Source organism: Sorex araneus, chromosome 1, assembly GCF_027595985.1.
Source record: "Sorex araneus isolate mSorAra2 chromosome 1, mSorAra2.pri, whole genome shotgun sequence".
In the NCBI taxonomy this organism is placed as follows: domain Eukaryota; kingdom Metazoa; phylum Chordata; class Mammalia; order Eulipotyphla; family Soricidae; genus Sorex; species Sorex araneus.
In genome coordinates this window covers 319,569,494-319,596,845 of record NC_073302.1, presented here as the reverse complement: position 1 = coordinate 319,596,845, position 27,352 = coordinate 319,569,494, and the positions used below count along the sequence as shown (strand labels likewise).

General features: G+C 37.0%; 1 protein-coding gene across 1 annotated transcript in view; it reads left to right on the top strand.

Annotated features, from left to right (window-relative positions):
- Window positions 1-17,238: 17,238 nt before the first annotated feature.
- SORBS2 (sorbin and SH3 domain containing 2) overlaps window positions 17,239-27,352 on the top strand; it is a 345,528-nt gene continuing 335,414 nt past the window's right edge. The window contains exon 1 of the mRNA XM_055123778.1: window positions 17,239-17,449. The gene's annotated coding sequence lies outside the window, so the exon portion shown is untranslated. The remainder of the gene's footprint in view (window positions 17,450-27,352) is intronic.

Below are 27,352 nucleotides of genomic sequence, written 5' to 3'. Positions count from 1 at the left end.
CGGGGCTCTTTTATTAAAGTGAAAAAAGGTAATATTTTGGTATATAATAATTGAGAGGAATGCCAACACCCACAGCAATCTAAATCAAAGAGGGAGCATACATTCTCAATATAGTGCCAACTGGAGCATGAATATGAAAAACAATGGTGAAAGAGCACTTCTGTCAGAAAGTTTGTTAAAACTTCATGCCAGAGACACTTCTAAACCAAAATTTTAATAAACAAACTGGAACTAATAAATAAACCAGAATCAATAAATTCAGGTAGATACCATCATCGAAAAATGAATGAGAGCCTAGGAATACTGAGGGTTTTCCCCTTTCTGTTGAAAACGAAGAAATAATTTCCAATTAGGAAGATAGCTAATTGGGTGGATTATTCTGGGAATTCACCAAATCTTCCTTTTTTTCATAGTTCTATCATTATAGTTGCTAAGCCCATAACTATTCAATGAGATATCACATTTTTAAATCTCCCTTGCATAAATGCATAACTATGTGACTATATTCACGTCATTAAAACCAGGATGAAGGGATATTTTGTTATTCCCAGGTCATGGTCTAAAAGTAGTGGTCTTGGTCTTAGCACATTTTCAAATTTGCTTTTCTCTTGAGATAAAACAGTGAAGTATACTTTTAAACCAATGAGGAAAGAAATCTATACTATAGGATGGGGAGAGAAAAAAAGATAAAGAAACCAGGTTCTCAAAGAGGAGAGGATGGCTCATGAGGAAGAATCGCATTGCTAATCCACAATGCTCATCACATAACTGTTCAAAGAGGGGACAAACTTTTAAACTTTATACATTTGAACTTAAATAGAATAAACATAGTACTTAGGGTAGTACTGTCTTATGCCTATTATTTTGGTATCACTGTAAATGCTATTTTCTTACTCCTCCAGAATAAATTACATGGTAACCATATTTTAATTAAGTGTAATATTTTAGCAGCTGTTTATTAGTAGATTAGCTTTTTTTAAACCACCAACCTTAAAAAGTTGCCTCCTAAGATTTGGATGCTCAAAGAGCAGAATCTACTCATGTGTGATTTGATTGGAGGTGAGAACATGCCTGTATCAGTTTAGGAGACTATACCCTGGTCATGAACTAAAATTTATTTGCTAAGATTTTCCCCTTGGGTAACTTGAGGGTCTGAGCATGCATACCTACCAAGTCTGCAACTATAGAGCCAGAATGTTAATTTGTGTTGATTTGTCCTTGATGTATTTAGAAAAGTATTCTGAGCCCAGGATAGTTAGATAGCAGGAATAAAATAGAAGAAATAGAGTTGACATATCTTCTGCAATAAACACCTCCCAAGCAACAAAGCACCTATAGAGCTATTGTTTCTCAGTACCTTCTCACTAACCTACCATTCTTGGTCCTTCTCACAGACCTACCAATGCAACAAAAATATGGGAGTAGGAGTATTCTTCTTACACACAAATTCACTGTTGCGTATGTCTTCATGACAGTGCCACAAAGAACAGTGCCACAGTATTGGTGTCACTGTTATCAAAGCTATCTTGACCATAACCAATCATGGTCACTTGTAGATTCAGTTTGTCAATGATGTGGGAATAAACTGCTTATCTGCTTACTTTAGGATGCTCAATATTGTAACTGATTTTAAAACATGTAAAAATATCTCAAGACTTTTCTTGGCTGTAGTGATAGTACATGACTTGCATGCAACCAGTCCTGGTTCAATCTCTGGCACCACATATGGAATCCCAACATAACGCCAGGAGGGGTCCCTAACAGTGGAGCAAGGAGTAGTCCTAAGTACAGTAGGGTATGACCACCAAATAAACAAACATATCTACCAAGAATGTTCAATTAAAAATTAAGTGAATACTTTTTAGCCTTTCTACAAGACATTAAAATTATTTGTCCAATATCTTTCTCACTTGAGCTTTTGGTTTAAATAAATAAATGGACAGTATACACAGGGCCAATTTAAGTTCTTATGCTTTGTTTCTGGGAAATTTTTATATACTTTAAGTTGAAATTGAATTTTTGGTAAAGCAATATTTTAGGCAAGTACATTAAAGCTCTAAAATTCTATGGCTGCAATGAATATTTAATAGAATATATTAGCCTTTATTACATATTTCAAAATCAATGTATTCATAATTTTGAATAAGGAATGCTTTATGTTTACCTTTGTAAATTCTACCTTTTCATATAAAACCTTATTCACAATATATTTATTATTCCTTTATGTAGGAAGGCATAAGGAGGCAATTTTCTATTGTAGAAGAAATTTACTTTTAATTAATGATGTCCATCTTAATATTATCATAATTATATAAAAATAAAACCAAAAGAATAATTTCCTGATTTTAATGTATGACAATATATTATAGAGATATTCATTAATGTCTAAAGGAAATGTTTATTGAGCATCTTCTATATACCAGGATTTAGGTAGACCATGGGATCAACATCAAGAATACAGATACCTATATCTGTGATTAAAAGTCATCTTACGTACAAGCTACTAAGCTAGAAGCTACAGAAAGCAATGGTAAATACAGTGGGAAAGTCTTTTCCATCATGAAGTTTATGATCTAGTACATTCTCCTTTTAAAGAAGTATTTAGGAACCAGAGAGATAGTATAGCATGTAAAGTACTAGCCTTGCATGCAGCTGACCACAGTTTGATCTGCAGTACTATATATGTGATGCTACAATGATCTCTGAGCACAGATCCAGGAGTAAGTCCTGACTACAGCCAAGCATGACCCCCCCAAAAATAATAGCAACAATAATAATAAAAGGGCAATCATTTAATGTTAAAGATGTTTTGATTCAATTGCAATAGTGAAATATCATAGACTGAGTGACTTAAGCGGTAGGCTTTATTGTGAGAACTTATTTTTTCAGTTCTGAAAGCAAAGACTGAGATTACATGCCAGCTTGATTAGGCTTTCTCTCTCTCTCTCTCTCTCTCTCTCTCTCTCTCTCTCTCTCCTCTCTCTTTAGTTTGGGTACAGAGAGTTTCCATGTTCTTATGCCCTATAAGACAGGCAGATAGGTGGTGGGACAGAAGGAGAAGGAGAACACTCAAGTTCTTGTGTACCTCTTGGATAACAATTCTATCACTAGGGCTCCAAACCGCAAGCCCCATCAAAACCAACAACCATTTCCAAAAGGCCTCATCTCTAAAGACCATTGCAGCGGAGGCATCAACATTTGAATTCTCAGAGGTAGCAGTTTATCCCAGAGAAGTTTTCTCTTTCTCCCATTCTGCTACTCTGCTCATGGAGACGAGTGATCTTCTTGCCCTCTCATCATAGAGCATCAGAGAGTGTCAATTTCATTTGGCTGGAAGTCACTGATTTGCAGATCCTTCAGATCATAGCTTGTGACTCCTCCTTAATTAAGTATGATGGCTTTGAACTCATCTTAATAGAATTTCTTTTTTATGTTTTTATAAAACTGCTTTTATTTTCTTTTAGGAATGTGTATCATGTAATTATCATACTGTCACTTGAGTGATTTTTTGTTTATAACCCTTGCAAGACCAATATTGCTATGAGTGCAAGACTTGTGTATTTAAAATCCGTCATTTATCTCCCAGTACTGAGCATAGCCTATAGATGAAAACAATTGTAAGTATGTATTGTAATTATAAGTATGAACATGATTAACATCATTATAATTTGTTGACTGAATCTGTGAAAAGTGTAGTGTATCTTTGTCTATGTTGGTAGCATGTTATTCTGAAGATTGTATCTTTTTTTTATAATTAGTACTGGTAAATTTTGTTTTTTATTTCACTATTCAAGAAGTCAGATGTCTCTTCTCTGAAGTTCTTATTATCTTAAGGAAAATTAGGAATACACTCTGCTAGGTTCCTGTCTAAAACTTGAGACTACTAGTGTCTAGCTTGGTTCCTAATTTATTTGCTCCCAGATAATTGTTTGGTGCTTCCTTACATGCCATATTTATGGTCTGCATTGTCCTGGATGATTTTTTAGACAGAGGGGTGCTGTAGTACACTATTTCAATATTCCCTTGTGTGTCCTCTGAGACTTTACCTGACTTTGGTGCAGCAAATTATGTATCTCATGGCGGGCCTCTAGCCAGAAGGTCAAGGGAATGACAACAAAACAAAATACAAAAAGACAGCAGTATCATCACATAAGAATGGGCAAGGAGTAATGATTCACTATCCTCTTATACAGGGGATACAGTCAACTATATTAGTCTCCTTTCTCCCAGGTGGATATCTGCCAAGAATCCTTTTGAAGTCTAAACCAGAAGATAGCTCTGTAAGTTACATATACTAGGGTTTTTTGTTGTTATTGTTGCTTTTTAGGTCACACCCGATGATGCACAGGGGTCACTCCTGGCTCATGCACTCAGGAATTACCCCTGGTGCTGCTCAGGGAATCATATGGGATGCTGGGATTCGAACCCAGGTTGGCAGTGTGCAAGGCAAACGCCCTACCTACTGTGCTATCACTCCAGCCCCTAGGGTTTATTTATTTGTTTATTTATTTTTTGTTTTTTAGGAATTTTATTTTATTGAATCACCATGTGGAAATTACAATGCTTTCAGGCTTAAGTCTCAGTTATACAATGCTGAAACAACCATCCCTTCACCAGTGCCCATATCCCACCACCAAAAAAAAAAAAACCACAAACAGCACACCTCCCATCCTGCCCCCCTGTACCCCCCCACCATGTAATTGATAAATTTCACTTTACTTTCTATTTACTATGGTTACATTCAATATTTCAACACAAACCTCACTATTATTGTTAGGAGTACCCCACTAATCAGACCTGTTGTGAAGAGATATGAGGTCAGTTTTGGATTTCTGTACTTTAGCAACTAAGTCCAGGGAGATTTCTTCCAGACATTGGATCATTGCAAGCTTGTAAACCCCATCTGTGGTCCTCATAATATGGTAGTCACCACGCCCTTCACCCCCGGCAAGGAAGAGGGGAGAGAGAGAAATACCTTTCCCCTCCTGGGCGGGCATGGGGCCGCGGCTTAGTTCTCAGTCTGGAGACATTCTGCGAGGAGCTGCCCATGCCACAAAATTTAGCTGGCGTCTGGAGTCACGCTTGTGTAGCTGCGGAGAGGCTGCACACAAGTGCGGCCCCTGGTTTTTTTTTTAAATACAAACATACTGAGGAAAAATTTAATTTATTTATAAATCAGGCACAGTAGGAGATGGATAATGACAATAATAAAATAGAACTATTATAATAACATATCTAATAAAATGTTTATAAATATTATGTCTCTTACTCTCAAAATTCCTAATGTACACAATAGTATGAAATGTGATTGATCAATTAAAATGTTGGAAAGCAAAATGGTGGTGGAGCCTGAGCAATAGTATAGTGGATAGGATGCTGACCTTGCATACTACTGACTGAGGTTTGAATCTGGCATCTCTGATCCTTGCCAGGAGTTATCCCTGAACACAGAGTTAGGGGTTAGCACTGCCAGCTATGACCCTCAAACCCAAAGCAGTAAAACAAACAAAAATGGGGAAAGGATAGACAATAGATGTTTAGAAACAGTGGCATCAGGTACCTAGTGAGGCTTTAATGTAACCCAATTTAAGTTTTTTAATATACAAAGCAATTGTACCATCTCAGACACTGAAATGTGTGAGGTTACTGTGCAGAAAGAAACTTGAATTGACTTAGACGTGACCCCTCCCCCAATGAGTTTTTAAGGTGATGCTGACCTGAAAGGAATTAAATGAAATTACATTTTTAAAATTTAAGAGATCCCAAATTTAAGTTATATTTTAAAATTCAACTTTTAGGAAAATGAATCTGCCTGGAGAGAGCAATTGTTGCCAGCTAGTCTAGAAAAGAGTACATGTTAATTCTTTTTTTTTCTTTTTTCTTTTAAAATTTTTATTTAATCACCATGTGCAAACTTACAAAGTTTTCAGGTTTATGTCTCAGTTATACAATATTCAAACACCATCCCTTCACCAGTGCCCATATTCTACCAACAAAATCCCCAGTATACCCACCGCCTCCGCCCCCCCACCCCAAACTGTATAACTGAAGAATTTCACTTCATTTTCTCTTTACCTTGATTACGTTCCATATTACAACACAAAACTCACTATTGTTGTTGGAGTTTCCCCCAAAGAAAGACAGCCCTACTAAGGAAGCACTTGATAATTGGTTTTCCATTAAAAAATCGCATGTTTTCAGTTTTCAGAAAAGGTTGCACGGCCGCATTAGCGGCCACGCGGCTTGGATGTGTCCCAGTCCTGCAAGCCAGAGCCATGTTAGTTGCTGCTCAGTGTCGCCAGGGCTCCATCTGGAGAAGGTGTTGTGGCTGCACCTCCTCCATCCGGATCCCCAGTGTTGTTGGCCCGGTTTTGGGTCTGGAGCGTTTCTCCGGCCGCATTGCTCTCCAGAATGCCTGGCCTCTTCTCTGTTGAATCAAGACTACAAGTTAATTCTTTATTAATTGTTTTCAACTGGACAAATCAATCACACCCTTAATTCATTAAAAAACATACCATTAAAGTGTACAGTTCCTTCCTTCTTCAGGTATTCAGGGGCATGTTGCTTTGCCTCTTATGTCATCTCTGAGCTCTCATTAGGTGGTGGTAGAATGAAGTCAGGCCCAAAGCTCATTAGTGGAGTGAATGGTTAGGGCACTAAGAGAAAGAACCATTTCTTTTTACTCTAATACAATACTCAAAGAAGGTTTGTTAAGTTTAATTGAGTCAAATTGAGCTCAGTTAAATTGAGTTGAAATCAATAAATTAATCAGTTCCAGGCTAAGACTGTTGATTTTTAGATTAAAAAAAATTTTTTTTTTCTGAAAAAGTTCTTGAAATTTGCCTTTCAACAAGGTCTGAAAATACCTATACCTATAATGTATTTCTGGGAACAGTAGACATTTGAAAGGATTTAAATAAGAAAGTAGTTTCTCAGCATTCATATTTATTATTTTCAGTTAGAATCACACACAAGAAAATTTTGTTGAACCTATTGTTAGCATCTGTGTCAACAAATAGACTCAACATCTGGGGACACAGGGACCATGTCTGTTTTTTCACTACTTCATAGAACTGACTTAGTGCCTAGAACATAACAGCTTTTTAACAACTATTTGATAAACATATTAATGGAAAGAGGGCTGGAGCGATAGCACAGGCAGTAGGGTATTTGCCTTGCATGCGGCCGACGGGGTTCCATTTCTCCGCCCCTCTCAGAGAGCCTGGCAATCTACTGAGAGTATCTTGCCCACATGGCAGAGCCTAGCAAGCTACCTGTGGTGTATTCGGTATGCCAAAAACAGTAACAACAAGTCTCACAATAGAGATGTTACTGATGCTTGCTCGAGCAAATCGATGAGCAATGGGATAACAGTGATACAGTGATTTATTATTTTTAAATTTTTAATTATATTTAATTTATTTTTTATTGAGTCATCATGCTTACGCCCCTCTTGGAGAGCCTGGCAAGCTACCAATAGTATCTCGCCCACATCGCAGAACATGGCAAGCTACCCGTGGCATATTTGATATGCCAAAAATAGTAACAACAAGTCTCACAATGGAGACATTACTGGTGCCCGCTAGAGCAAATTGATGAGCAACAGGATGACAGTGACAGTGACAGATTAATTTAAAGAACTAATCATAATGGTGCAATCATCATGGTTCCTGAAGAAAAACAAAAGGAGAATGTTATGATTTCATCTTTTCTTGTAGCTGAGTTGTATTCCATTATGCTTGGACACAAAGGTCAAGTACCTTTGAGACTGAACCCCTCCCTACAGAAAGGGCCTAAGGGAAATTACTTGAGAACAGAGAAGGCTGGACCCACCTTCTGAGATAAGATCCACCAGAAATAAAGGTCAAGAAAAGGAGCTTCAAAGAAGACCACTTCCAACTCTACCTACTTAGCAACAACCCCAGCAATAGGACTCTTATCTAGCTAGAAAGCCCTACGTAGGGGCGTCTTGGGAAAAACTGTATAAAAACCACCATGAATAAAGGGAGGGCATGCATATGCTGCCAGAGCCCATGTGCTGCTTGTGTCCACGTCACCAAGCACATGTGTCACCTGCCTCTCCTTTCTTGAGATTAGTACTTTCTTATCTAAGGCTGGGATGTGTCTAGGGACTCTCTCCACCCTTGGAGAAGCCCGCATTCTCCCTTGAGTGCCTTATTCTCTCCCACTTTCTCTCCCTCCTTCCTTTCAAAAACCTCCAAATAAAATGCATTTTGCTTCCCTGCTTGTCTACTCCTGAAATTCTTTTCTGTGAGGCAAGACAAGAACCCAGTAACCCTGGGTCCCTGGGGTGACAGAAGTGGATGGGAAGAAAGTGACTGTCTTTTTCTCCTCCCGACCTCACATAAGCGAACCCTGGGACCCACTGATATCAAAGTAACAATATATACAAGTTAAATGTGCCTAAAAGAGTGGGGGAAAATAGTTTGAAAACTCATTTATTTTTATTATTAAAGAGGCTTTTGAAACATGTTTTAAATTAGAAACCTCTGTGCTCACCACAATTACTTATAATAGTTATAAGTATTTTATTTCTTCTGTTATTAGTTATAACTATTTCATATATCTCTTATTAGTTATAAGTATTTTATTCCTTCTGTTAACATGAATGGAGCAATTTATCAGAATAATAATTATTTTTACCTGAATTCTGGTCTCAGGGATCCTTTCATGTGACTCAGCATTAGAAATCTCTATTTTCATGAAAATAAATAAATAAAGTAGGTCGAGGTGGTAAATCTAGACCAATAAGTTTAGCTGTTAAGGCAATTTGGACACAAAGCATTTCAGCTTTAGTAAGCAGACACCAGACCATTGCATTGTGACTGAAATCTGCACTTGAATATGGCTTTGAAGTGAACAGACAAAGGGGTGAGAGACTCAAAAGAGCTAACCTACTGTAAGGAAGAATGCAGAGGAGGAAGGTGCTGCCTTTTTGTATCCTCAGTTAATCATCAAAACTGTACCGTACCTCTTACACCAGGCTTTGGAATTGGAATAGTTAACATAATTCAAGCCTCAGAGATGATCTTTGCTTTATAGTCAAGTTTCCCTTAGAAACGTGTACATTCAAGGCCAGAGCCATAGTACAGTGGATAAAGACACTTGCACACAGCAAATCCAGGTTTGATCTCCCAACACCCCTCCCAGGAACACCAGTAGGAGTGATCCCTGAGCACCAAGCCAAGGGTAAGCTCTGAGCACCACTGGGTGTGACCCCCAAATCAAAAAGAATAAAGATAAAGAAATGCAGGCATTCAATGTATTAACCATGCAGCTTGCCGTTTTAATTTAAGTATTTCTTTTCCATACAATGTAAAAAGTAACTTTTTTATTTGTTAATTTTCTGAAAGCAAAAAGCCAAAGAAATGTATATAATCACTCTTGGCAAATTCAGCCCAAAGATAAGTATGAGATTTTTTATCAAAGAAATCTACTTGTATGGATGATTTAGTCATAGAAAGAGGTAAGTTTAAAGGGATAATCCTTCAGTAACTCTGGGTGGAAATGTCATAACAAGTGGAGTTATGTGATGAATAAGAAGAATTAAATTCTAGGGTGGATCCATTTTTTTCTAATAATTGCTCTCTCAATGCCCAGTTCTATACCTTAAAATTCACTGTCAGTGTCACTGTCATCCCCGTTGCTCATCGATTTGTTCGAGTGGGCACCAGTAACGTCTCTCATTGTGAGACTTATTGTTACTGTTTTTGGCATATCCAATACACCACGGGTAGCTTGCCAGGCCCTGCCATGCGGGCAGGATACTCTCAGTAGCTTGCCGGGCTCTCCGAGAGGGGTGGAGGAATCAAACACGAGTCGGCTGAGTGAAAGGCAAATGCCCTACCACTGTGCTATCGCTCCCACCCTAAAATTCACTATTCCAGACAAATGTGAATGCCATCACAAATGGAGGGAATGCAGTATTCGATACATAAAAGATAGATAGGCGAATAAACGGAAGTATCAGCTGTGAAAAACTATTTTTAATATAGATTATTTTGAGCAGAAAGAAAGCGCAAATGGTGGAGCACTTGCCTAGCATGTCTGAGGCCCAAATTTGAGCCCTGGTATAGCATGCCCACCCAGCTGCCCAGGTTTGGCTGTGGCACCACTGATGGAAGTGCCTTATAAAAATAAAATGAAATAAAATAGATTGTTTGCTGATTATATCTTGTAGATTCTATCTTGAAGATAAATGGATATGCTAAAAGAATGTTTGTTTTTGCTTGCTAACCACTACTCAGAATGATCCCTGAGCACAGACCCAGGAGTAAGCCCTGGGCATTAACAGATGTAGCTCCAAAACCTGAAAGAAAATTATAAATTCTTATTGTACACATTTTCTTATCTCTAAATATAATGTTTAAATTTATATTATTTATTGTTTGTTTTGGGCATTATGTTGACTTTTTCTTTTGAAATATAATTTATTTTCTTTTCACCCATATACCCTACAGTCATTTCCTGTATGTGCTGTCAGCTGTCTTTCAAATACTTGGCTTTTTCTTGTACCAATAGTCAACAGTTTTAAGGTTTTTTTCTTTTTTAAGGGGGGGAAGGGGAGCACACCCAAGGGTTCTTAGGGCTTTCTACTGGCTCTGCACTCAAGGATCAGCCCTGTTGGACCCAGGGGACGACTATATGGGGTGTTGGGGAGCAAAGCCAGTTTGGTTACATGGAGGCAAGAGCCCTGTCTGCTGTACTATTGAATGGGCTCTTATTCAGCGTTGTTTTTTTCAATTGCTCTGACTTTATAACTGCGACTCAAGTCTGCACCATGCAGTGTATTGTGATTACCTTTCTTTTCCTTCATAATAAAACTAGTCAGTATTTTTTGTTTGTCTGCTTTTCAGTTGTTTGTGTACTTACAACTAAAGCCAGTACAAAGTATTCCTTCTATTGCACAAAACTTGTCTCAAGGCATCAAATGCATAAAATATTACATAAATTTTATCTCCCTGAAACTCTCTAAGAACCTTTAGACTGCTCAAATTCTGTCTAGTATCTCCTTAGGTTAGCTGGACAGCATTTATTTGAAATTTTACTTTTACATTATTGTGGAGGTGGCTGGTTTCTTCACATTTTTATTTTGTTTGATTCTAGTTTTCCAAATTTGACGTCTCCACTGTTCTTCCCCCTTTTATTTGACCTCATGTTTTTGGAGTGTATATAGTGCAAAAAGCTTCCAAGAGCAGGGTTTTTGAGATGAAAATTGTAAAAAACTTTTATCCAAAATAATTTTGTCCTCTTCAGTCTGAAGTTTTAGAGATAATTTAGCTGAATGAGAATTCCAGTTTAAGTATTCTCCCCTTCCACACACAGATTGAGAGACATTTTTCATAATGTCCATTGTCACCTTCTAATATTACTATAGAGAATCAATTACAGATTCTTTATGAAATTCATATTTTTTAAAAGTTTATAGAATATTCTTGGTCCCTAATTTTCTAAAATTCCAAAATCATGAGCAAATTACATGCTCTGATAATATATTACAATACAATACTTTAGAACTTTTAAAAATCTTTTTTCTCTGATGGTTTTCTTACTTTAGCTTTTTTCATTCTCTTTTGCTAGATTTGTTCTCTAGACATTTTTCTCTCCAGCTCATAATTTTCCTTTTTCTGTCTTTTAATTCAGCTTTCAAAATCACATTATTTGCTCTACTTATGTTCCTGGTTTTCTAGTGAGTTTTCTGAGGACTTCATATAGAATCTTGCTCATGTTTATTATTATAATATAGTCAGTCTTCACTTTAAATGACAGTGCATGATTACAATAACTATGAAATCTGAATTATGCAAAAGCCATCTTAATAATCAATGACAAATGACACTTATTCTTTGAGCATTAATGAATTTTTAAGAACATGCTATTAAAATGTGTAAAGAAATTAAAGACACTAATATTTACTTAGAAAACTATAGTTTAAAACTCAATAAACTTTGAAAATTAAAGTTTTTTTTCTACAAGCAATGCTTTCTGCCTGGTATGACATGCCAAGATTATCTGACATTTTCCCAATGTCTTGGTGTACTGTTATATCCTTTAAGTGTGAGTTTGTTTCTAACCATTTATTCTGTGTCAAGAAATAACTCAGAGAGAAGTTTAATAAGTATTATTTTGCTAGCATCACTTCCTCTCAAATGTTTTCATTCTTTTTTATAAAAAGTACTTTTGCTAACATAAAATATTTATCAATTACTATATTCTCTTGCCTTCACCAATCCTTGACATCCAAATGCAGATTTCATAGCAGCACCTTTATGGTTTAGGAACTTTAAAAGATACCTTAACATTAATTATTCTACCAACATTTGAGACCATGAAACTAGACTTACTGACAATAAAAGTTTCATCTAGGGCTGGAGCGATAGGGCGCACAGCGGGTAGGGCATTTGCCTTGCACACAGCTGACCCTGTTTCGATTCCCAGCATCCCATATGGTCTCCCGAGCACCGCCAGGAGTAATTCCTGAGTGCATGAGCCAGGAGTAACCCCTGTGCATCACCAGGTATGGCCCAGAAAGCAAAAAAAAAAAACCAAAAAACAAAAAACCTTTCATCTTCCATTCCATTGTAATTATAATTATTTTTCTTCAATGTATCAAATTTTAACTTAAAGATTAGCCAAATTAATTTTTTCAATTATTCTTCCGCTATAAGTAGCTATATGTTCCTAGTGTAATTGAAACTAAAAGAAATTAAAAATAACACTGTAACACTGAAACTAAATGAAATGAAAAATACTTTTTAAAAAATTCATTGGATGTTTGTAATATCACTCATAAAGACTTCTTTTATCTTACTTTGATTTTGCCTTTATCTTTTCATCTCCAATTACTTTTTGTATTATCACTTTGCTTCTCATTACTGGCTTTTCCATCCCCATTGACTAATCACCTCTTTTTTAAGATCCATTCTGGAAAATGCCAGAAGTGGGACACAAAAGGAAATGCAACTACAATCTTTGCTGTCTATGAATAAATGAGTAGTTGCTCAGTCATCAGTCACTGACAGACATTGAACGAAGTGCTATGATTTGCCACTGATCTTTATGTGCGTCTCTGATTACTAAGTAACTGTGGTAGTGGAGCTAACAGAAAGGTTTATACACTATGCAGCTACCAACGCTTAACAAACTCTAGTAACTGAAATTTGAACTGCATTACCAGGGGATGGGGGTTTTCACATAAAGTATGTAACTGATATTCAAGCATATTGGAACCTTGCAAAGTGAGAAGTGTCTTTGCATCTCATATTACAAATGGCATTAATGTTAGTATTTAAACTGTTTGCTATCTCCATTGTTTTCTCCAGCTTAGTTTTCCATACTTATTTGCCAGCATATTATTTGCCTCTTCCATTTTGTTTTGTTTTGTTTTGTTTTTAGCTTTTTGTGTTTTCTGCTCTGAGAGTTACTACAGGTATCTTCACTTTTGGGGACGTTTATCTTACTGCACTTTGCTTATACAAAAAAACCTGTTTTTTTTTTTTTTTTTCCTGTTAAGACCTGGTTCTAGGGACTGGGAAATAGTACAACAGGTAGAACATTTGCCTTGCACACAATCCACCTGGGTTCAATTCCCTAAACCCCAGAGACTCTCCCAAGCCTGCCAGGAGTGATTCCTGAGCGCAGAGCCAGGAGGAAGCTCTGAGTACCACAAGGTACACCCCTTGCCAAGAAAAATTAAATTTTAAAAATACCAGAGACATTTTTTTTCTCCTCTAAGCAAAAGAAATCTGAAGATGATTTCCCTTTTTAGGGGAAAAAGCAAAATTAGTGTCAAGAGTTGTTTTGCAGTAGTTGCCCTAGGTGCAGAGTGTGCCCTGAACAGAGAAATTCCATCAAGCACCTTTTCTGAACAACTTTGCATAGTCTATGTATGTATTGTCCCATTCCTGCTTTTACTACATGTTTGTGTGACTTGACATTTTAGTGTTTATTTGTTATGATTTGCTAGGTTACTTTTGGGATTTGGGAATGCTCAGAAACTTTCCATATAAATTAATGATAATTAATTATATGTTGATTATATAATTGATTATATATTATATAATGGTTATATATATACATATATAATGGTATTTGCCTTTCTCTGTTCCTCTTCCTTTCTCTGTTTCTCTGTGCTATTTAGACTCAGAAAATGTTCATAGGAGTGATGAAGAACATCTATATTTATTTTATTAAAAAAGAGTGTGCCATTAAAAATTCATTTGCACTAATTTTTTAGCGTAGCTATCAGTATAGGTTGATTTAGCTTTGTCATTTTAAAAGAGTAATCAATATTTGTACTTTCAAATCTTATATTTTGAGAAAAGTTCACAGGGACCACTCTTTAAACCAGTAGTTTCAGCCACTGATTGCAGACCTGCAGGTGTGAAAAAGGTGAGAACCACTGACTCACCACTCTGGCTGGTTATTAGCTACTGGTCTGCAGAATAGTTCTCATTCCAATAATGGTTTGCAGGTATAAAGAAATCAGAAAGCACTGCCTTTCTTTTTTTTTTTTTTTGTTTTTGCTTTTTGGGTCACACCTGGCGATTCACAGGGATTACTCCTGGCTCTGCACTCAGGAATCACCCCTGGTGGTGCTCAGGGGCCATATGGGATGCTGGGAATCGAACCCAGGCCATGTGCAAGGCAAACGCCCTACCCGATATGCTATTGCTCCAGCCCCATCCATTGCCTTCATTTACTTGTATCTTTTTTTTTTTCCTTTTTGGGTTACACCCGGCAATGCACAGGGGTTGCTCCTGTCTAATGCACTCAGGAATTATTCCTGGCAGTGCTTGGGGACCATATAGGGTGCTGGGAATCGAGCCCCAGTAAGCTGCGTGCAAAACAAATGCCCTACCCTCTGTGCTATCACTGCAGCCCCCAAAACCACTGCTTTAAATCTCCTTTCCAGAGAGTCCACACCTCGCCACCTGTCTCCTCAACATTGAGTGCAAGAAAGAAGATCATAACACCTCTCATAACACTTTTATTGATTCAATATTTTCATTTTACTAACTTTATTAACTGGGGCGATAGCACAGTGGGTAGGGCGTTTGCCTTGTGCGTGGCAGACTTGGGTTCAATTTCTCTGTCCCTCTTGGAGAGCCCGGCAAACTACCGAGAGTATCCCACCCACACAGTTGAGCATGGCAAGCTACCCGTGGCGTATTCGATATGTCAAAATCAGTAACAAGTCTCACAATGGACACAATGGAGATATTACTGGTGCCCACTCGAGCAAATTGATGAGCAACAGGATGACAGTGATACAGTGATAACTTTATTACCAAATATTCCTCACCAGAGACTCTCTCTCTTCTAGAAAAGAATTTACTTACTTTGTTTGAGGGGCCATAACCAGTAGTGCTTAGGGCTAATTTTTGGTTCTGTACTCAGGGATCACTCCTGTTGGTCCTTGGAGGATCATGTGAGGTGTGGGGTATCAAACCTTGGTCAGCTGCATGCAAAGACAAGTGCCCTATCCACTACGCTATCTCTCTGGTCCCAAAGACTCTCTATCTTTAATCTCACTAAAGAACCTCCTGTGCTCTCCTATTTTTGCCACCCTTCTTTCCTCTCCTGATTCCATTTCCAAAATCCATGATGTCATTAATTCTGGAAATTGTCAAGTATGGCAGATTGTAAAATTTAACTTTCCTGACTTTGTTTAACCTGTCTTATTCCCTTTCCACCTGTTTTCTTCTTTGTTTTCTAAATTTGACTACAATTTTTTCCTGTCTCTTGTACTTGTAGATTTATTGTTTATAAATAAAAACACCATTGTTGTTTAGTGAGGTTTTGTGAGGGAGAGCCCTCAGAAAAGTGAACGTATGTAGTAAATTTATCTATAATTTAAAGTCTCTCATTAAAAAATTACAAATCAAAGTATATTTAGTTAGTTTATTTGTTGGACTGGAGCGATAGCACAGCGGGTATGGTATTCACCTTGCACGAGGCCGGCCAGAGTTCAATTCCTTTGCCCCTCTCGGAGAGCCCGGCAAGCTACTAAGAGTATCTCACCTGCATGGCAGAGCCTGACAAGCTACCCATGGCATATTCAATATGCCAAAAACAGTAGCAATAAGTCTCACAATGGAGACATTACTGGTGACCACTCGAGCAAATCGATGAGCAATGGGATGACAGTGATACAGTGACCGTGAATTTATTTGTTATGGCTTTGGGCCACACTGGTCAGTGCTCAGGGCTTACTCTGGCTTTGTGCTCAAGGATCTGTCAGTGGGATCTGTCAGTGGGGCTTAGGGAATCATTATGTGATGCTGGGGACCAACTAGGGTTTAACAAGGCAAATGCCCTACCTTTTACCTACCCTATCTCTCCAGCCCCAAAGTGTATTTTTATTGTTTTATTTTATTTAGTGTTTGAACCATGGGCTGGAGTGATAGCAAAGTGGGTATGGTGTTTGCCTTGCACATGGCCGACCCAAGTTTGATTCCTCCATCCCTCTTGGAGAGCCCGGTAAGCTACCAAAAGTATCCCACCCACATGGCAGAGCCTGGCAAGCTACCCGTGGCGTATTTCATATGCCAAAAACAGTAACAAGTCTCACAGTGGAGACATTACTGGTGCCTGCTCAAGCAAATTGATGAGCCACGGGATGACAGTGTTACAGAGCTACAGACTAGGAAATAATATAGGTGCTTAAATTTTTTCTTTCTTATTTTGTCTGCCTTCATAAGAATAGATTTAATATATATTTCTGTAATTTTTCTTTTGAAGATGTTAACAATGGTTTTACCATTTTTCTATCATTGATCTTGATACTTTTACTATTATGGTTCTATGAAATCAACCACCAATACTTTAAGAACATCTTGTGTGATTTATAACACTTCTTTCTTGAGATGGCTCCAGGACCCTTGTCTAAGTGTATCTCCTGGCATTTTAAATAATCTTCTTAATATTCCTGTTTTAGGGAACATAAAACTGTTATTATTAAATTATATTCTGTTTGGCATGTATCTATAGGATAGATGATGTAAAACCGAGAAATTAAACATTAAACACATTCATAAGAAAATTGGGTGATTGCTTTTGAAAACCAGCTCAATTTAACCTGCCACTAATTCCCTAGCTGACAATTCTTTTGACTGTATTCCTAGGGGAGATAGATTGAACACAGTGGACGGGTAAGGCAGAGGAACACAGTGAGAGTAGGAAGCAGCCAATCAGATGGCGAGGGTCTGAAGATCTGATGCCTCCAGGCAAGCAGCACCAAGCGGAGCTGGTTAGTCTCCTTTCATTGCAGGAAGAACACCACATACGTGTTCTAAATGCTCCCTATGTTGGCAGCTGCCACCAAGCAGACTCGATAGCTAAGAAGAGAGGATAGATGCCCGACCAACTCATTCTGCATCGCTGCCGACGAGACAATATTCCTGTGCTGGAATGTTCTCATTCAAAGGTACCGGTTCTTTCGCTTTGAGTTGTTATATTTCTTAAGAGAATTGGAAAAGAGAGTTGCTGGTGTTGGGAGGAAGAGCTTTTGCTTTCTAGTAATTCTTTGTTCCCGATCTCAGTCTAAATGCCAGCCTTTTAAGATGGTTCATGCCTGGGGAAATGATAATAGGCAGAATAAAAGAATACTTTACTTGCTTAAGCTGATTGTGCACAGACCTTTGACTAGGATGGACTCTTTGTTGTTGTTGCTATTGTTTTGAAGGAAAGCTGAAAGTGCAGCTTTAGAGCCTTACATTCTGCTACCTTTATAACTAAAGACACCAAGAGAGAGTGGGGGAGGGGGACGACGGGAAGGGGAGGCTTCATATCAAAAAGGTTGTTGCATTTATTTATGTACAAGCTTGAGAAAGAAAAGAGGTCAAATCGCTGATCTAAGGTAGAGAAGGAATCTTGTCAGTGTGGGCATTCCTCTATGCCTTTAAACAGTATTTAAAAAAAACCACTTTGCATATTTTAATCGTGCTTAATAATTAAGATGTCTTAATTATCATTTATTACTAACAGCTGGTATAATCCTCTAAAAGTCATCAGCATACTAGGAGCTTTTGTTTTAGTTGCCAAGGTAATTGGAAGGATAATTTAATATGTCACAGAGTAACAAAAGACCCATGAGAAACATATTGCATTAGGTGAGCCAGAAAGCTTACTGGAGAATTTATTTTTCACAAGACCCCCTTCTTTGTCTCTGCTCTGCATCAACGATCTGCTAGAAGGAATGCATCGATATGTACAATGCATCAGACAAACGCAATTGTTTATTCTGTACATTCGGTCAGACTTAATTTATGTGCAAGACACTCAATTGTTAGCCACATGCACATGTTTCAAGGGAAAGGTATTCATTACCCTCTGTGAGACATTTGAAATCGCACATCAGTGGATGTCAGTGTTGGCCTGTAGGAAGTTGAGATAAACCGTTGTCCCAAGGAGCCACAATAAACGTAGTAGTGTTCTGCTTCATTTCCTAGTTACTCTCAAAAGCATGAGGTAGTAAATGCTTAATCTTTGTGGTTAATTATCAAGATTAACGTTTTCATGCCACGCTGCTGAATATTCTTCAAAGAACTGCAGATATTTTTGTCTATTTTCAAAGGAGGGAAAATATGAAGGCATTGATTATAATTTTTAAATCACTAGGCTAGTGGTAAATTTTATTATAACTTTTATTCCTCTATTGATTATACTCATCTGTATTAATCTGCAGGCTAAATATACTGTACCATTAAATATTCTATAATAATATGCTTTGTCAATTTTAGTTTTTTCTAAATTTTATGAGACAAGGTATTTTACACAAAATATCCTATAAGCAAGTAGGACTAAGTGTATGTTACCTAATATTTAAAAATCACTAATTTAAAATTGAAAAGTCACTAGGTACATGTACTATAATTCCTTCACTAAAATAATATTAAAATTCTAAGTTTTAAAGTTTTAGCATCAACTATAAAATAAAAATCAGATAATTTGCTCCCATATCTGAACTTATTATCTCCTTTATTTCTCCATGTAAAAGATATTGCTTTATAGAAAGTTCTAGTAATCAATTAGTTGCACGGCCAGGGGGATTTTAAGAGCAACTTTGAAGAAGATAATAGCAATACACAAATTAGTATTGCTTTGATAAATAAACTAAAGAAGAATAAGATCTTGTACTTGAACTCCAGAAAGTATTTTATACCTAAGCTGCTATAAAATTATTTCTAAGAATCATCATCATCAACATAATCATTCCATTGATGATGATGATTCTTAGAAATAATTTCTAAAAAGAAGAATAAAAAGATTAGGCAAAATATATTATCAAAATTAAGGTTAGAGTCAATAAACCATTTGAACAGCATGAAACGGGCTAAAAGGAATGAATTAAAGGAGTAATATAGGGTTGAAAGAATTGACTGAGGCTGGTCTTGGCACTGGACAGACATGAAATCCCAATGTTACCACCTAGTCCCTTTGTAACTTGCATGACCTGGGCAGATGAACCTGTGTGCTGGCTTGTGAAGTTTTGGAAAAGTCCACATAATTATAACTCATTCTCGTAACAGTGAGAAGGGTATAATTAAAAAGATAAGGTATCAAAGTCAATTCTGACCTCACCGAGGCAGACTGGGTGTGCGTATGATTATTCCTTCCATGGGGGGAGGGGACTGACTCTAAATGACTGCAGTAGACAGGCACATTTAAGTATTGGGTAGAAAAAATGCTTCCTCTGCATGGTTCTTTTGGCTGGTATATGAAACAGATTGATGAGAGAAAACTCAGTTTAATTTTATATGTACAGACATCTCACAAAGACATAGGGGTGCAAAGACAGAAGGGTGAAAGGAAATATACAGGCCACACTTAGTTAAGGACTGGGACAGGGCTTGGGACTTCAAAGAGGAGAAGGTTAATTCACAGGACCATATAAGAGGAGCAGATGTTTGGTAATTAGATGTTTGCCCTGCCATACAGATGGGTCATAAAATGTTATTTCTAGTAATAACACTCATTACAGGCAAGTTTCCCCCCCCCCACCCTATTTAAATTCTTCTTGGTAGTTAAAGAAGAGGCAAAAGTTTATCCTTGATTCTTAATTGCTTCAGTTCAGAATGACCCACATGCCCAACTGGGGAGCCTCATTTGAGCTTCTTCCTCAGTTCAGCCCTGCGCTCCTCTCCTCAGTTCTCCTCTGTTCTCCTCCATCTTTCTGATATTTAAACTCTTATTATAACTTTTGAGAGTATTGACCCCACTGCTTCAAAGTTTAGTGCCTTGAATTCTATTTAAATGCAAATAGCTTTCTAAAAATTGCTTTACAATATCCTTACAACTTAGTCCTCTCACAAAAACTGAGAGCAGACACAGATGGGGATGAGACAATAGAGTTTCAGAGAGGCTTAAAGGGGAATTGTGGGCAGAGGGATCGATGCTTTAGAGTAAGAAAGAGTCTAGAAACTGGAAAATATTCTGCCACATCAAGAAAATTTAATAAATGCATACACAGAGAATAGATCGCTTAGAACAAAAAATCACTCTATCTAATCAAGATAAAGTGGAAAACATAGGCAGCACTCTGGTTCGGAACATGATGCAGACAGACACACTTTCTTTTTCTTGAGAATATTTGTGCAAATAGTAAATTCATGATGATTATAGGGAGGACTTATTTACTGACTGGAGGAGCATAAACAGGGGAAAGAAAAGAAAATCTAAGGTAAAGAGGTAAAATAATCACCTCTGGCTCCATTGAACACTCCACTTTCTTTCTCTTTCTAAGCAAAGAACATCAGTTTAACCCTGGGGCAAGAATGATCTTCATGCTTGTATAGTTACCCCCACTCTACCTATTCTACTACACCTTTTGGGTGTTTTCAACCTTAAAATCACTTTCATTTGCTGCTAAATCTCCAACAGATCAGGGGTAATTATGTTTAGTGGAGGGTGTAGGAGAAAACCAAATATTTAGAAGAAAACCAAATATTTAGACACAGCCCAGGCAGTGAGATTCATTGGAGGCTCCTGATATTCTAATGTCATCCTCATTCACCCACTCACCAGTGTCTTAAACTCTACCTTTAGCAGCTTGGCCAATACACTACATCTCTGGAAAAAACAATATTGTAAAAAACTAATTTTCTTCTACTCCTTCTAATACTCTGCCTTTTTAATTATTTGTAGGGTGTTTGCTACCTTAATACCGGGTTGGAGTTTTAGGAAAAGGATAGACTTGGAGTTTATCATTGTCTACCAAAAGGTTCATCACACAGAAAATTATACGTAGATATTTGCTGAACTTAACAACACATTTCATGTCTCCCAAAAATTACATTCATAAATACATATCAAAGTATCTACCTACTTAAATTATGTAAAAAATGGTCAATTAATAGTCTTTAGTTGATTCACAGAAAGATCTGTGCATTAAAGGAGAAATGACCTGTTCAACATCTCTCAGCAGCCTTAGAACCCTGTTTTCTGGCGTCTTCCATGGTAGTGCTGATACCAAGAGAATTGTGTTTACACCCAAGTAAATCTGATAAGTCCACACTGATAAAGTAATAAGTCATCTCATAAGTGTGGGAGCCAAATCCTGTGTGTGTAAAGTCAGAGAGAGCTAGTGAGAACAGCTGCGAAGGGACCTCAGAAGTTTCTGCCATTGTCTGGAGGTGAATGTTTTCTTCGAGGAGGGATCAAGAATGGAGATCACAGAGCAGCTGCTATCGCCAAAAATGAGCTGAACTTCTGAGTCAGATGAAGACTGTCTAGAATGGGGTGATCAGCCTCATATTGATCATTAAAGAACATAGAAAGTCATATTTTCATGCATGATATGAGAAATTCTGTTGCAACACTCACCAAACCTTTTGAAAGTTTTCTTGTGGCTTTTCAGAACCCAAGCTTTTCAGATGGAGAATGGCAGGCAAATGTTTTTCTTAATTATGCTCAAGGTTGGTGATGTGATGGTACTTGTCTATTAACAGCTAGGACTGTGCCATCATAAAGTCGTTTGAGGGAAGGTCATGGAAAACAATGGAGCTATTCTGATGGGACACTACCCTGCAACTGTTGTCTTGCTTTGTTTATTATGATGTCATTACAGATCATTTGAAGGTAACATCTGGGTTTATAACCTTAGAGTCCATCAGCCCATGCTCCTCCCTGCTATTAAACTATATGGGCAGACAGGGAAAATGTTATAAGGGTTCATTCAGTGAACACTCAGCTCCCTTGGGAACCATCTGGAGACACTATTCTTTAAACAAAAAAATCTATTCATAAGAACATTTCTGCTCCTTTGCACACTCTGAGCAGAACAGACATTCACCTTTGTAAGGATCACCGAATGACTTTGAAGCATCTCTCTCCAGCACACCCAACCTATTCTTAGAAGGAAAACACCAATATTAATTAGAAAAAATCTCAACTACTAAAAATGTTTTTGAGGCAGGAGGGCTCTCAACCGCCGCCATGCTCAAGGCCGCTCCCCACACGCTCTGGCTGAGCCTCACGCACAAGGAAACTATTCCTGAACTGCGTGGCCTCGAATCACAAGACACAGCCTACCCACTCTCCAAGAGTACCACACCACATTTGATGGGGTTCAAATAGTAGGTAACCAATCAGAAGTAAATATATATATGTATATATATGAAAGTTTACAAGGCTCAACCTTTAACAACATATTAGTGGTATCTTGTAGAAAGTCCTAATGGCGCCCACCAAAATAGAACAATCTTCACACTCTTTCCTCTATGGATACTTTTTTATAGCACTTTCAGCGGTTTTTCATAGCAAACAAAACAAAATATATTGCTTCAGTTCGACTTTGGGACAGGGATTGGGGTTTGGGATGGAAACATCCCAAATATGGTGGTGGGAAGGTGTAATGGTGGTGGGATTAGTATTTGAATATTAAATATAATCAAATATTGTGAACTACCTCATAAAATTAAAAAAAAATTAAAAATTTAAAATAAAATTTTTAAAAAAAAATTTGATTTCTATATTTTTCAGCATGGTCTTATATGTTTGACATTTGAAATACACACTTTTAAAAGTCATCCCTGGGATTTTAGAAACGTTGAACACTGCTGAGCTACTTATTGGGTACATGAGCATTAGAAATATATTTCAGTGTTTAGAGAACTTTTAGGAGGTAACTCATTAGAACTATCTCCAAATCCTGAGCTGGTGCATTCACATAGATTTTCTGTAACTGTCTTGGATTCCTCTTCTACTAATGGTTACAGAATATAATTTTATCTATACTTTGGCTATAGCCCCTTTGAGAATTTGTGCATTACCTGCCTCTAATTTCATTATAGTCTTCAGATCTAGGATTGTTTCCTAATTCATTATAAATATATGTAAACAATATTTGAGCCATATTATTTTCAATATTTTAAAATATTATTTTAATAAATAATATTATATTTTTATATTATATAAAATATTATATATTTTTATATTATTTTTAAATTTTATTTTAAATTTAAAAATCCGATGTTATTTTTAAAACTTTCATTATAAAAATATTTTTGATAGTTTCAATTAACAATTATAGCAAGAGTTTTTTTTTTTTATCTTTTTCTTTCTTCTTGTCTTCTAAGCAGTTTGGAGAGAAGATGAACCCCCTATAATAATTTTAATTTGATGCCATAAATGTTCAAGGGCATTTTGAGATATTGATGTCAGTTGCACTTCCCAGTTAGATCTCATATTCAATGTTTTCGTTAAATTTCACATTGTTTTTGTTGAAACATCTAAATCTTTGACCAAATTGTTGCTTAGATTTTATTGACTTGTTTTGTTTCCAGACCTCTCTTTAACCTAATAACACTGTTGCAAAGTTATGATTTTGCAAAGGAAAATTTTCCCTTTGCTTAGTACTCACTAGATTGCTACTTACCACTATCCACCAGTTTAGACCAGTTCCAAAATGTGATTTAGTAGAATACAGACGTGTAGTCAAGTAAACTTTTTTTTAAAATTGAATATAGTGTGATAGACCATTAAAAAACTGTTCATGATTGAGTTTCAGTCATACAATGATCCAACATCCGTCCCTCCACCACTGTAAAATATCCCCCATTTCCCTCCCACCATCCCCTGTCACCCCTCCTCCCCAAGCTTGCCTCCATGGCAGGCACTTTTCTTCTTTCTTTTCTTTTGTCATTATGGTTTATAATACAGGTACTAAGAGGTTACTGTATTTGTTCAGGGCATTCAGTACTTTTATCAGGAATGTAAGGCTGGTGTAGTATTTAAACTCACTTTTAAAAATGCAAGAGGGGCACAGTGGCCAGGTCGACCCAGGTTTGATAACCGGCATTCCATATGGTCCCCCGAGGATAATTTACGGGGTCATGGAGCTATTCGACAGAAAATAATTTTATATTTTACATAACTGAATTAAATATTTTATCTCCTACATAAAAATAAAAGCTAACTGGCATTTTGAGGAAGGCTTAATTATCTCATGTGACACTTCGTATTGAACAGTTTTTAAAATGCCAGCCATTAAAGAGACGCTGGACTCAAAATTAAGTTCAAATGTACATTGAGTCTTTAATTTCTTCCACGATTATATTTTAGAAGGGATAAAACTGTTATTTGGGTGGAGAAAATAAGGTGGATAGAAAATGCAAGTTGGTTTTATTTTTTTTGTTTGTTTTGTTGGGTTTGTATTCCCATTGCTGACATTTTGATTAAAACACTCTCTACCAAGGAAAAATATTTTGAAATGTAGCTGTTCAACAAATGTTATACTTTGATTTTTCTGGGTTTCATATCTATATCTAACTTCCATCACAAATTAAATTTTGTGCTTCATGCATGTGCAGATTCTTCTAGTTATACTTACAAGCATACTGTTGAATTTATTGCTCTTTCCAACCCATCTTACTTTCACCCATTCATATTGCTGCCTTCATTTATATTACTAATGATTTGTTCAGGACTGGAGCAATATCCCAGCAGGTAGGGTGTTTGCCTTACACGCGGCTGACCGGGGTTCGATTCTTCCATCCTTCTTGGAGAGCCCGGCAAGCTAAAGAGAGTATCTCATCTACATGGCAGAGCCTGGCAAGCTACCCGTGGTGTATTTGATATGCCAAAAACAGTAACAACAAGTCTCACAATGGAGACATTACTGGTGCCCACTCAAGCAAATCGATGAACAATGAGATGACAGTGTTACAGTGCCACAGTGCAGGGCAATTGGGCCAGAAAGTTAGCACAGAGGTTAAGACACTTGGCTTGCATATGACCAACCCAGTTCTATCCCTGGAACTACATATGGGCTCCCACGCACTGCCAGGAGTAATTCCTGAGAACACAATCAGAAGTAAGCCCTGAACAATGCCAACTGTGGCCCATATCTCTTTCTGCAAAAAAAAAAAAAAAATCAAAGAACAAAACCAGATTATGGCAACAACCTGCAGCTAATCTCTGGGCTCACCTATTCTACCCTCTGTGTAAACTCCAGCATTTTCTTCTTAAAACACAAAGATTCTGTATAATTTCCTTGAGAGCATTTAGGTTGCCCTGGTTCTCAGATCACAGCCCACTTGACTTCACACAGAACAGAGATTTTCTTTCTGATTTTTCGATGCATGATCTTCCCCAATTGCCTCTGCACCCACTCCATATTCCATATACATTGTACTATTTGCGGATTCCCAAACATATCATGTTGTATCTCTAATCCAAGCCTTTAAAGTTGCTGACACTTGCAATTAAAGCAATTCCCTCCCACTTCCCTTCCTGTCACTTCGCTACCTCTCTCCATGATCTGTCTGTCTTGAGGTGCCATGTCTTGCCAGCAATACTCCACTTGCTCTATTCCATCTCTACACACTTGTCCAACATAGATCAACATTGATTTCTCTAATTTTATCAGACATCCTGTTTATATTTTCAGCATATGGACCATGCCTTATTCTTATTTAATTCTCAGTAGATGTTTTCACATAAAATAATGAGTGCATAATAAGGAAAGTAAAACCCTTCTGTAGGATATATGCACATATTATATAAAAGTAAAATGAATAGCAACTTTCAAAGGGGCTATATATGAAATCATATAGCCTTTCTAAAGATTTTCCAACTTGTGCAATCAACTGGGTTTGATTTATTGCTCTTCATTCTTATGAACTATTAACCCTTGAGAGTGCTTGCCTCTAGCTGAATAAAAAAATCATAACATAGTTTTAAAAGCTTGTGAATATGAGATACTTTTTCTGTGATGGTGCTGGTACTTAGGAATCACAGTTGGTGGGCTCAGGAGATCAACAGTGGGTCATGAGGTGCTAGGGATGAAGTCTAAGGATAACACATGCTAGGTATGTGCTTTACCTCTTAAACCACATTCTAGACCTTTTAGAATACTTTTTATATCTTGATAATTTTTCCAATAAATTCAATTTAATTTTCTCAATTGCTCAACATTTTTCTGTTGGAAGAGATTTGCTGAGATTCCCAAATGGTTAATTGCAATAGTCACTCTATCAACTCGTTGACAATCAAATGGTGGATTAAACTTCCACCCAGAAAAATGTTACTGTAACATTTAACTTAATAATTGTTAAAGGTGAGCATTCAGGGTCCCAGTTTAAATCAACATCAGGTAAAATCATTGGCATACGTGACTATTTTGTTTAGTGTGATTCTCAGAGCATGGATCATCCTTGAGAGCCTTATAATCTGGAATTATTAGTGGCTGTATGAGAAATTCTTTAAGAAGGGAATTAGTAACAGATGTTTAATATCAAATATTTCTGATATAGAATACAATAGTAACATTACACTTACCTGTGTAATAGAATTAAAGAGAAACACAATGTCTCATGAATGCTGCACTTCCATGACACTTATGGCTAGCAGATGACCTGATGACTTTCTTGAAATTGGGAGAATCACACTCCTCTATACTATCTTTATTTTTTCAGAATGTTACATCTCTTGATTTGCCTAATGACTGCTTTCAATAAACCATCTCACACATATGTTGTCAAGTTCTTGTATGCCAACATTTTCTTGTTAAATATTTATGATTTTGTGCCACATTTCTATCTTTAATGGCATGAAAATGAAAATGCATCAAGAGCTTTCTGATTAGGCATTGAGGCATTGCAGATTTAAAATTTAGATATAGGCCTGTATACTGAGATTTCATAGCCTAAACTTTTTGTTATAACTGGAAGATGATGCACTTTACATCCCTTGAAATTAAATGAAATTGAGACCAATCTACATAGATATTTCAATAACTTGGCCAATATTGAACACATGGTAAAAGAGGTATAAATTTTGGAAGTAAGATCTTAATCTCAATCAAGTATCTACATAATGGCTCTAATTT